The following is a 13,586-nucleotide window of genomic DNA, read 5'->3' as shown; positions in this document are numbered from 1 at the left end:
CAATGCTTACGAGTACAGAGACGTGGTGACTATGTTGAAAAATAATCATGTATGTTCATCACTATTAAAAGTAGAGCAGCATTCAATAAAAGTTACTTGTCCTGTCATGCCAGTGCGTAGCTTACTTTTTGAAATCGCCTCGCCTACGCAAATTCTTCTTTTCCATGAACATTATTTTCTATTTATGAAATGAACAGACCCAACTCTCCTGTTTTAATTGACCGCCACAGTCGGTTCACGTCTGTCGTTCGTCACTTGAATTCATTTTTTTCCTTCTGTGGCCTCGTTTTGTAGCCCTTTTAGGTACGTGCTTTGACCCTGAGTCGCGTGTTAGCAACTCCACCTGAAGCTAGCCTTCCCTCTAGCAACGCCGATTGCACGGGATAGCCTACTACGCAGGCTCCAACATGTGGTTCACCTGCAACACTATGTGATCATAGGTTTTTCATATTAGGTGCATTGTGCTGCCACCCATTGCCAAGTACTCCATATCAGCGACCTCAGTAGTCATTAGAAATCGCGAGAGAGCACAATGGGGCGCTCCGCGTAACTCACGGACTTAGAACGTGTCAAGTGGTTGGACGTCACTTGTGTCACACGTCTGTACGCGGGATTTCCACACTCTTAAACATCCCTAGGTCCACTGTTTCCGATGTGATAGTGAAGTGGAAACATGAAGAGACACGTACACCACAAAAGCGCACAGGCCGACCTCGTCTGTTGACTGACAGAGACCGCAGACAGTTGGTGAGGGTCGTAATGTGTAATAGGCAGACATCTATTCAGGCCATCACACACGAATTCCAAACTGCATCAGGATCCACTGCAAGTAGTATGACAGTTAGGCGGGAGGTAAGAAAACTTGGATTTCGTGGTCTAGCGGATGCTCATAAGCCACACATCACGCCGGTAAATGCCAAATGACGCCTCGCTTGATGTAATGAGCATAAACATTGGACGATTGAACAGTGGAAAAACGTTATGTGGAGTGACGAATCACTGTACACAATGTGGTGATCCGATGGCAGGGTATGCGTATGGCGAATGCATTGTGAACATCATGAGCCAGCGTGTGTAGTGCCAACAGTAAAATCCGGAGGCGGTGGTGTTATGGTGTGGTCGTGTTTTTCATGGAGGGGGCTTGCACGCCTTGTTGTTTTGAGTGGGACTATCACAGCACAGGCCTACATTGATGTTTTAAGCACCTTCTTGCTTCCCACTGTTGAAGAGCAATTCGGGGATGGCGATTGGACCTTTCAACACGGTCGAGCACCTGTTCATAATGCACGGCCTGTGGCAGAGTGCTTACACGCCAATAACATCCCTGTAATGGACTGGCCTGCACGGAGCCCTGACCTGAATCTTATAGAACACTTTTCGGATGTTTCGGAATGCCGACTTCGTGCCAGGCCTCACCGACCGACATCGATATCTCTCCTCAGTGTATCACTCTGTGAAGAATGGGCTGCCATTCCCCAAGAAACCTTCCAGTACCTGATTGAACGTAAGCCTGCGAGAGTGGAAGCTGTCATCAAGGCTAAGGGTGGGCCAACACCATATTGAATTCCAGCATTACCGATGGAGGGCGCCACGAAATTGTAAGTCATTTTCAACCAGGTGTCCGGATACTTTTGGTCACATAGTGTAGGAGCTATGTTGCACGTTAGAATTCACATGGATCTAATTGTGCACAGTTTCATATGACTGGGCAAATCGGTTTGAAGCCACGGCCCGCTGCTTGTTGTTGTGTTGAGTTGCATCGAGCTCAGCAATTTTGTCGCAACTATCTGCTGAGGAGCATCGACCTGTTCGCCGAAGGAATGGCCACACTCACCGACGATGAGTCCAATGTGAAATAAGTTTTCCAGCGACATTGCAAGACCTCGCCAAGGAGCAACGGCAACGCCGAGAAGAAGATTGTCGTATTCATCGTTTTGAAGTTAAGTCACTAAATGAGAAACGGGCACAGCATAGGACTATCTGTACAAAGACACATAAAAGTTGCGTAACGATTTACTGAGGAAATCGGTGTTTGAGTCATATGTAGTTATCTGCATTTAGGTAGTTGTAATATTTATGTGTATGTGTTTGTGATACTGTTTGGTAGGAATATCGCCCCTGTTCAAACAGACGTACCAGCGGCACCTCGTAGACTGTTGTCAACAAAGAGTATTGCCAGTAGCTACACCCATTGGCGACAAACTTGTTTGTGTGCGACGAGGCTATACAGACGGATATAACGGACTTGGTGCAGTTGGAATAGTCTGTGAAAATGACTCGAGGACTCAGTGGTGTAGAACGCCACAAAAATGACAAAATGTAGTGTAGTAGAATATTTTAAATAAGTTGTACATAATTACAAAAATTTTATGCCTAACCTGCACTAAACCAATTTCTTCCAGTACGAGAAAGCGAACAGTTATCTATGTTGAGTAGATTTTCACACGTGGCAACAACTTGAAATTACGATGCAGGTATTGGACCTGTTGCAGTCTATCAGTAACTCGCAGGACATACAATAAATCATATGACAGAAATTGGTCGCCGTGTTCCAGGATTCAACCAGACACCGTAAATTTAAATGAGAAAATTCTGAGAGTAACTGTCATGTGCGGATACAACAGATAGGGAGATGGTAACAGTACATGCTCCTGACGCAAATTTCACAAATGACCCAATTATGGTAAATAACCCAACATTAAAGGATTGTTTAAATGTAATTCAGGCACTTGAACAAAGACAGGAAGGACTCTAGGTAATACAGAAAATGAAGTCCTTAAAACAGAATTTTAAGACTCCAGAAATCTCAAAGAGGTAGACATTTGGCAGAAGCACAAAATTACCCGCAAAAACGTCGATATACAACAATGGTTGGATATACAGACAATAATAAGCAAAGTTAAGTAAAGTCATTTTCCAAACGTTTCATTGCACATGATAGAGAAGTATGCCATTACAAATTAAAGGAATTGTTTTAATTGTAGCCAAAAAGTCATAAGGCAAAATTATACCTACAACAAAGGTAGGAAAATGAAGCATAATACATGTAAGGAAGTAAATGAAAGGACAGATGAAGAATTCGAAAGTAAGATACATAAAGCACCATAGAGTAGTGTTAAGGCAGTAACTGTAGTCAAGAAATAAATGCGAATAGCGTACACTTCCAAGTAGATGAAAGTTCTTCTAAAACTATAATAAATTTTACAATTTATTAATGTTTTTGAATCACCTAAATTAAGAAAATTTAAGAATACACTAAGAAGCTATAGTGATAAAAAGATCAAAATAAACCGACACTACGCAGTTAATGCGAAGTATAACATCATAATAGAAGCAACACTGGTTGTGACGTAGTGTCAAACGGCTACAAGTATCATAAGACTCGACCTCTTTCGAAACCTTGGGCTTACACTCCATGATTCAGCAAAATAAATAAAAGTGACGGATGAGAGAGAAGAATGTGCAGAACCATGTAGAAACTACAAAGAAATTTTTGTGAAACCGCAGGGAGTGTAAAGGATTGCAAGGTGCGCATAACCTTCAAACCTAACGGAATACTTAAGTTTAGCAAGGCTAGGCCAGTACCTCAAGCAGTAAATGATAAAGTGGAACATAAATTACATCGAAGAAATCATGAGATACAAACTAATTTCGCCCCGGACCTCCTTTTCCCAGGAGTAGTGCAGCAGCTCGACGTGGCGTGGGCTCAACAAGCCTTTGGAAGTCCTCTGCAGAAATATGGAGCCACACTCCCTTTGCAAGCATCCATAATTGCGAAAGTGTTGTCGGTGCAGGATTTTGTGCACGAACTGACCTCTCGATTATGTCCTATAAAATTTCGATGGTATTCACGTTGGGTGACCTGGGTTGCAAACACATTCGCTCGTATTGTCCAGAATGTTCTTCAAAATAATCGTGAACAGTTGTGGCCCGGCTACATGGCGCATTGTCACCCATAAAAATTGCATCGCTGCTGGCTGCAGATGGTCTTGAGGTAGCCTAAAAAAACAATTTCCAGTCAACGATCATTGCAGTTTGACCAGAGGACCCAGTACATTCCATGTAAACACAGCCCACATCGTTAATAAGTAACCACCAGCCTGTACAGTGCCTTGTTGGCAATATGGGTCCATCGCATCGTGGGGTCTGTGCCACACTCGAACCCTCCCATCAGCTCTTACCAACTGAGATCGGGACTCATGTGACCAGTACACGATTTTCCATGCTTCAATGTTAGCACTGACAACTCAACGCAAACGCCGCTGCTCTCGGTCGTTAAGTGAAGGCCATCGGCCACTGCATTATCCGTGGTGAGAGGTAATGCCTGAAATTTGATATTTTCAGCACGCTCTTTACGCTGTGGATCTCGGAATATGGAAGTACCTAACGATTTCCGAAATGGAAATCATTAGGTGTTCAAAACCTGTTAATTCCCGTCGTGCAGCCACAATCACGGCGGAAACCTTTTCACATGAATCACCTGAGTACAAATGACAGCTCCGCCAATGCACCGCCCTTTTTCACGTGGTGTGCCCGATATACTGCCATACGTATATGTGTATGTTGCTATCCTATGACCTTTGTCAGCTCAGTGTAAATAGTTGGGAATGGAAGGGCGTAACTGAATCTGTTACGAACAGTCATCAGGCCACACTCTTATTAATTTCAGAGAAACAGAATGAGCTGAGAATGCCCAGTCTATAATTGATGCATACCCAATCCCAAGAGCGAGAGAGAGAATGACAAAATTAAATGGAGGTAGATGCTATTTAAAAGACACTGATCTTCAGCTGCAACTCGATGGAAAAAGCAAGAAAGTAATGGTCAATAGCACACCATTTGGCATCTATGAATACTGTATAAGAGATTACCTTCCGGAATATATCAGATATACCGAATAAATTAATCAGAAAAGAATCCAGCAACATCAAATTACATATATGCCATAGTAGTATCACGAAGTACTATAAAAGAACACTTCATAACTTAGAGAAATTATGTAAAGGACTACCAAAAGCAGGGCTTTGCGTTAATAACGAAGAAAGTTCCGTTTTTCAAGAAGGGATAGCTTATCTATGTCAAGTACTATTGTTCAAATGTTCAAATGTTTGTGAAATCTTATGGGAGTTAACTGCTAAGGTCATCAGTCCCTAAGCTTACACACTACTTAATCTAAATTATCCTAAGGACAAACACACACACCCATGCCCGAGGGAGGACTCGAACCTCCGCCGGGACCAGCCGCACAGTCCATGACTGCAACACCTAGACCGCTCGGCTAATCCCGCGCGGCCAAGTACAATTAGGAGAGGGTACACGTCCTACAACAAAACACTTGCAAAGCTTCCAGTACCGAAAAATGTGAAAATCTTGCCGTTGACCATGGATCAGATTATATATTATAGAAAATTCATTCCTGTGCCAATCACAATAGCCAAACGCTACACAAGCTGCTATGAAACGGAGAAAAATGGAATTGGATGAAGGGTTGTCGGATGGCTTTTGACAAACTCAAAAGTGCTCAATTGTATTCTAAATACTTTGTAACATACAACCCTAAGAAGCAGTTAATACGAGGCCATGCTGCAAAGTAATGTCTTCGAATTTCAATATGAAAAATCTCAAACCTTTTTAAATAATACAAACTTTATTAATATTCTACAACTTCATTCTTCCTGTCTACGTATTTATTTCTCAAACATAGTAACACAGGCGGTTTTGACTTTGTTGACGGAGCCACAACCTCACCTCTGCTTGCACCGCCTCATCACTATGAAAGTGCAGTCCTCGAAGGTGTTCTCTAAGTTTTGATACAGGTGAAAATCGGATGTGGCCAAATCGGTACTGTGTGGAGAATGATCGATGATAGTGAACCTAAGGCGTCAGGTTGTTGTAGATGTGGTAGCACACGGTGTGGTATGGCCTAATATTGTCATGCTGAAGGAGAGGGTGCTCCACGTGTGGACTAACTTTTCGAATTCGAAACTGGATTACAGCACGCTGTTTCTCACACACCGGCATAACTACATTACACACCGCCATGTTACAGGCTGCATTTCGGAGCCCTCTGAGGAAGAGGCTTGGAAATATGTAGACAGAAGAATAAAGATGTTAGATGTTAATAATGCTTTTTTCATTTAAAATATTTTGTTGGTTTTCACATAAAAATTCGGAGGCGTTACTTTTCAGCACGCCCAAGTAGCTGCATCCGATGCTTCCGATAGAGGACTTGGTTCAGTGAAGTCACATAGAGAGGGAAATGTGGATAAACTCATTGCTTTAGTTTTCCAAACTTTCATTTCAGAGCAACATGGCTACTCTCAGATAAAAAAAGGAGTTATAGGCCCTACATTTCTTGCAAAGAAATTCCATAATTATTTGTATGAGTGGAAAGTTTTTCTACTATCTGACCACAAAGCTTTGTAACGATATTCAACCCTGAAGCGGGAATTCCCGTAAAAAGTCAACTAAGTTGCAAAGGTGGTCATCGTTGCTACTAGCGTACAGTTATCTAACAGAACATCTTCCTTCCTCAATACACAATAACACAGATATCCTATCATGTTTACCTGCTGGTAGCAATGAGAACTTTTACATTACACCAGATTGGCCTATAGCTTACCACTACAGAATTTGAAAAGTTTTGTATGGGAAACGAAATACAGCACCTTCGTAACACCATCCAACCATGAATCAAATGGTGTAGTTGAATATATCGTCAGGACATTTAAAGCACGAATGAGAAATCTATGTTACAAATACAACGTAGAAGATGCACTACGACGATTCTAATATTCTACAAAACACTCCACACGAAAGTAAACTCTCCAACTGAGCATCTCCAAGCATGGAGGATGAGAGATTTATTTTCCCTAACAACACCTCATAAGCATGAAATAACTGCTGCAGGAGAGAATGAAATTAGGAAAACGTGACTCAACAATTATAATAAAATCATATATTCAGCGGTGCATATACGGAAGAAAGTATGGTACTCAGGGACAGTAGCATGTAAACCGAGGAGCGGTTTGGAAGTCATAATGGACGAAGTTGATGTTACCCGCACTCAGCCTCGTGATCCCAATTGAGGAGCTACTCGACCGAATAGTAGCGGCTCCGGTCAAAGAAAACCATCATAACGACCGGAAGAGCAGTGTGCTGATCACAAGCCCCTCCTATCCGCATCCTCACCTGAGGCTGACACGGCGGTCGGTTGGTCCCGATGGGTCTCTTGTGGCCTGAAGACGGAGTGCTTTGATATTACCCGCCATAAGCATATGGATCAGCTACGGATGGTACACGATATCTTTTTTCATTCCAGAAGATACAAATCTTTTTCAGTTTCAGATGGGGACAACAAGGCAGTCCAGGAGGGAGAAGGAGATGTAGCAGAATCGCCGCCATCAACCAGTGCTGATACCAAGAAGCAACCACAACATATGGGGGTTGAGCCCATCAGTAACAGCGCAGAGGGTTGCATAGAGTTGTATCTTATCTGCCCACAGTAGTAGAAGCAGAAGAGGAAATTTCTTTGGAGGGAAGGGGAGGGGGGATAGATTTTGTGACCATATGTAGAGTGCGTGCAGTATTACTTGGCCGCTAGCTGCTTAGAAGGCGCTGTAGGTAAGGGGACAACGATTGATATATGGGGCTGTCTTGAGGACAGGACAGTACGATAGAGGTGTAGTTCTACACCGAAAGCCTTCGCACAAACGACTACCGCGCAGAACATATATAAGTTACGGCTAGCGAGTATGCAAAGGATCGTATTAACAGAAGATTATGCCAGTATGACAAGTAATTCGACAACTGAATCGTTTCTTATTAAAAACACAATTTGTACAGGATTATACAGAAATTGAATCAGTGAGAGCGATTTACAATGAAGTGCAAAAAAAACTGGTATAGGCTTGAGTATTCAAATACAGAGATATGTAAACAGGCAGAATACGGCGCTGCAGTCGGCATCGCCTATATACGACAACAACTGTCTGGCGCAATTAGATCGGTTACTGCTGCTACAATGGCACGTTATCAGGATTTAAGTGAGTTTGAACGTGATGTTATAGTCGGTGCACGAACGATGGGACACAGTATCTCCGACGCAGCGATGAAGTGGGGATTTCCCCATACGACCATTTCACGAGTGTACCGTAAATATCGGGAATCCTATAAAACATCAAATCTCCAACATCGCCGCGACAGGGAAAAGATCCTGCAAGAATGGGACCAACGACAACTGAAGAGAATCGTTCAACGTGACAGAAATGCAACCCTTCCGCAAATTGCTGCAGATTTCAATTGTGGGCCATCAACAAGTGTCAGCGTGCAAACCATTCAACGAAACATCATCGATATGGGTTTTCTGAGCCAAAGGCCCACTCGTGTACCCTTGATAACTGCATGACACGAAGGTAGCAAGATGACAGGCAGTTCATAATGAAACTAAGAAACGAGGCTATGAGATGTGTATACCGAATAGTTTCTTTAAAATCGTTTGAGAAAGTTTGCAGTCTAAATAGCGTGCATAAGCCGCCGTTCTCACAGTGTATTTATTTATTTATTTATTTATTTAACCTGATCAGATTAGGGCCATCAGGCCCTCTCTTACATCGGACCAGTGTTCCACACATGCAGCATTTCACACATCAGAGTTACATCATGAACATAGTTTAAATGAGAAAATTAGCTTACTCTAGTGACAATATGAATAAAGAGTAGTGACTAAGACCTAATAAAGTAAATGCGGAAGTACTTTTACAACAGTTGCTATACATACAGATTATGATAAAAGCAATAATAATAACAGTAAAACAAAAAAATCAAATAATAATGACAAACATGACTAAGACCTAATAAAGTAAATGCTGGCAGTATTTTTACATCAGGTGCTATACATACAGATTATGGTGAAAACAATAATAATAACAGTAAAAAAAATCAAATAATAATGACAAACATGAGAAAGATTGGCAATAGTAATGAAGGTTTGTGCAGATGTACATTAATATCTTGGTGTGTAAAGTAGATGTTTACTAGTATAGCGAGTTTTGGGTAAGGGAGGTTTAAGAAGGAGGAAAGAGGGAACTAATGACGTGAAGTGCACTCATGTACAGAGGAAGGCATTACTGTTGCTTAAGTAGATACGTCATTAACTGTTTTTTGAAGCCAGTCATGTTTTTAAGTTCTCTAACATAACGAGGGAGGTTATTCCAGAGTCGGGTTCCCGCTACTGTAAAGGACTTGGAGAAGGTGACTGAGCGATGCAGTGGAACGGAGAGGATTTTATTATGATGGGAACGTGAGTTTCTGTCATGTTGTTCCGACATGAGTGTTAGGGACGAGGAGAGATATGAGGGACAGTGTACCTTTATAAGGCAGTAGATGAGACAGAGTGTATGGAAATCTCTGCGTTTGTCTGCACGCAGCCAGGACAATTTTGCATATGCTGGTGAAATTTGATCAAAAAGTCGAACGTCACAGATATATCGGACGCAGGCATTCGTGACCAGTTCTAGACGTCGGGAATTTTCCTGAGAGAGGCCTTGTAGAATAATATCGCTGTAGTCAATGATTGGGAGTATAAGCGTTTGTACTAATTTCTTTTTCAGATCGAAAGGGAAGAGTTTTTTATATTTTTTTAGGACATGAAGGGATGCTGATGCTTTTTTGCACACTGCAGTTACGTGCTCTGTCCAATTTAGATTTTCATCTATTATTACTCCCAAACTCTTTGCTGAGGGAGAAAATTTAATATCTGTTCCATTTAGGATAAGAGGTGGTACGGATTCCCGATGTTTTGGGCTAATGAGCTTAGAGTGACCAACAAGTACCGCTTGGGTTTTAGATGGGTTTAGTTTTAGACCTACATCCTGTGCCCATTTTTACAGTGCATCGAGGTCAGTATTGAAATTTTCAATAGCTTTCTTGGGATTGCTTGGTTTCGCACTTAGATACAACTGAAAGTCATCAGCATACATATGGTATTTGCAATAGGTCAGGACCGATGACACATCATTGACATAAAGAGAGAAGAGTATAGGACCTAATACTGAGCCTTGGGGAACGCCTGACACTACCTTCCGCCATTGTGATTTTATATTCCCAGACAGGACGCGTCGCTGACGAGACGTCATGTATGAGCGAAACCATTGCACTGCGCTTGGTGAGAAATTTAGACCGCTAAGTTCGGCTAGTAAGATTGAGAGGTGGCATGAGCCCCTCTCATATTTCTATCTTACGATTTTCGTCTCTAATTGCGTGCGGTGAAAAGTTGCTATTCCTTCACACGCGGACTTCCCACGCAGCGTCTCTCGTCACCTGGGTGGTCCGGTGACAGGCGGGCTCTCCTGATCTGGAAAGGGTTAAGCCGACGGGTGTGAGGAAGTCGAGTGAATGCTTTGCAGACGCCGACATTGTCAAAAGACACGCCCGGAGGGGTCTGAAGTAGCGGCTGGGCTAGAGGTTGCGTTACTTCGCAGAATCTTAGCGAAAACACTTTCTGGCGGGCTACCAGCGAGGCGTGGGAATGACTTGTGTACCCAGGCAGTTGTGGCGGGAAAATTCCCGCACTTTCTGCAAAATAGTAACTGTGATTGGCTGGCTCAGGGCATAGCTCCGTGACGTAGCAAAATCAGCGCAGAAATTGGCGCCAAGAATCTCCATTGGTGGAATGGTAGTGCTCCGGCAATGGAGTGGAATTTTCCGCCGGTTTTCGAGTTGCTTATTGGAACGTTTAACCACGGCCACTGTCGTGGGGGCGGGAATCTTGTGTGTTCAGCCTGTACGGGTGCTCTAGGTAGTCGGCTCTTGCCATCCGGTCAAGGACGTCGAAGCAACCAGCCATCGCCTCCGGTACGCCAGATCGTGTTCTGGCAGTTAAGAAGACAGTTTGGTAATGTATGTCCGCAGCACCGGCAGATAGGGATTTTCCTAGGTGATAATCAGAGCTCAGCAGAGTGCGCCTGTTCGTCTTTTTCTAACTTTGTTCTGTCTTGAGTAGCAGCAATTAATGTTGGGTTAGCTGTGTGTCTCTCTTAAGGTTTGAGTGGCAAGGAATTGGCTCCACATACCACTTCGTCATAAACCTCACAATCTAGTTTAGGGACAACTTCACCTTCACAGCGTTTGTTTGTGTATCCAATTTGAGCCAATTTGATGTATTATAAATGTTTCATGTGTTTTTGTTTATTATTTTGTGTTTTGTCTTAATAAATCATATTGTTATTTTGGACAGAACTTTCATTCTGTTAATCGGTAGAGCAACCCATCATTTCTCACTACGTTAATGAAACCTTCCTTTATTTAACTTATTTATCAAATTAAATTATTGCAGGTGCCAAACTCTTTTCTACTCCACTTGCAGGGTTGATTACAGTCAGTTCGCGTATATTTTTTTAATCCTTGTGCAACAGCAAAAGTTGAAGTTAGAATAGGGGGGGCTTAGAGCATCATTTACATGTGTAGATTCTAGAATTTAGTGTTAAATACACTGCTAGCCCCGGCACCTCGCAAGATGTCGAAGTCAACAGTATCAAATGCTTTGCTGAAATCTAAGAAGCAAATGATAGTCGCTTCTTGTCTGTCCATCGCAAGTTTCAGGTCATCTGTCACCTTTATCAGAGCGGATGTTGTGCTTCGATGTTTACGGAAACCTGATTGGTATTCGTCTAGTAGGTTGTTAGTAGTTAGGTAGTTGGTGAGCTGGTCATGAACTATATACTCTAAGGCCTTTGATAGTGCAGGAAGAAGGCAGAGGGGGCGGTAGTCAGAGGGTGCTGTGGCGATGTCCTTTTTAGGCAGTGGCTTAATTTGTCCCAGTTTCCAGGCCTCAGGGAAAACACTTGTGATTAATGAATCGTTGAAAATGTCTGTTATAGAGGGCAGTAGTTGGTCAATAATAAGTTTTACCATCTGGATAGTGATACCATCATGTCCAGTAGATGCTGATCTAATCCGCATTATGGCTTTCTTGACAGTACTGCAAATGACGTGCTGTAGATAGAATTTTTCTTTGCTACTGTCGTTCATCCCCATCAAGTAATCAATGATTCTCCGTTTTTTTTTTTTGTTTTTTTTTTTTTTTTTTTTTTTTTTTTTATGATCAATTTTGGTTGCAGGTAATGTGAATAATCGGTTTAGTTCTTCAGCTGGGACCATGGGATTTTCTGCAACTTTTATTTTGCCTAAACCGAGACTACGGAGATTTTTCCACAGGATAGCTGGTCTACATCTATTGTCAGCTAATGTACGGGCATGTCTGAGCTTAGCATTTCTCACCGCTTGACTGACTTTGTTTCGTTTCTGCTTGTATACAGCGTGATTTTCAGGTGTAGGGTGTATCTTGTATGCTCGATGTGCAGCATCTCTGAGATTCATGAGCTGTTTTAGTTCATCAGTCAGCCAAGGTGCAGGTTGCCTTTTTACTTTTCTGGTCTTTATTGGAGCATATTTGTCATATAATTGAGTAATTTTGTTAGTGAAACCGCGGAGTTTGTCGTTTATGTCCACGAGGGGAGTAGAGGTCATCCTCCAAACTATTTCTTGTGCCTCAGTTTCGAGTTCAGGCAAATTTATGCGTTTGAGGTCTCGGTACGTAGACAGTTTTTGTTTCTTTCTAGGGCATTCTAGTGAATACGTCATGGAAATGATGTCATGGGCAGACATGCCAGGCGCAGATATTTGAAAGGTGCGGATTATTCTGTTCGGAGATTTCGTTGCGATTATATCTATGAAAGTGTGACTGGTAGTCGTGTGATGAGTAGGTGCCAGCTGAAGTAGCGTCATATTTGAGGAAGAAAGCATCCTCTTAAATTTCCCAGTGGAAGGACTATTGCACAGAAAATTAATGTTAGTGTCACCAGCTATAATTACATGTTCATATGACGATTCGAGACTAGAGAGGGCAGTTTCGAAGCAGGCGAACCCACCTACTTTAGGAGGTTTGTAAAGGACACATATTCAGCACTTTCTGTTAAGTGATTTGATCTCTATGAACATACATTCCACTTGTTTATCCACATTGTTGTCGGATGTGTGTAGTACTGTAGGTGACAAATCAGAGCGTATGTACGCCCCTACTCCGCCCCCTCGGCTGTTGCATCTGTCGTGCCTGAGAAAGATATAGCCATCTAGGTTTACGGAAGTTGTAGGAATACTTGGTTTGAGCCAAGTCTCTGACAAAAGTATTACGTGTATATCAGCAGTTTGAAATATATATTTGAACTCGTCGAAGTGAGCTGGCAGAGACTGGACATTAGCATGTGCAATATGCAGCTTGGTGCGTTCGGGTGTTGATTGCCCGAGGAGGCTGCCGATCGATGTTTGCGGGTCGTGGTTGGCGGTGACAAGAGGGTCTGGCATGAGGAATGCGGAAGGCGTGTGAAGGAGAGGGGGGTGAGGGAGTGTCCTCCCAGTTCTGTGCAGTGAAAGCGGCCGGGAGGGGGTGGGGGTAGGTCCCCGGGGAGACAATGGGATCTGCGGCCAAGGTCAGCGAGGTCTGCAACGGTTCTGGAAGTAGCCGTGGGCTGGCAGGGGAAGGAATATCGCTAAACACAACGGGAGTAATCAGCACGTTATGACAGAGT

Source organism: Schistocerca americana, chromosome X, assembly GCF_021461395.2.
Source record: "Schistocerca americana isolate TAMUIC-IGC-003095 chromosome X, iqSchAmer2.1, whole genome shotgun sequence".
Lineage (NCBI taxonomy): Eukaryota > Metazoa > Arthropoda > Insecta > Orthoptera > Acrididae > Schistocerca > Schistocerca americana.
The sequence above is the reverse complement of the archived record's forward strand: the minus strand, read 5'-3'. Positions refer to the sequence as shown.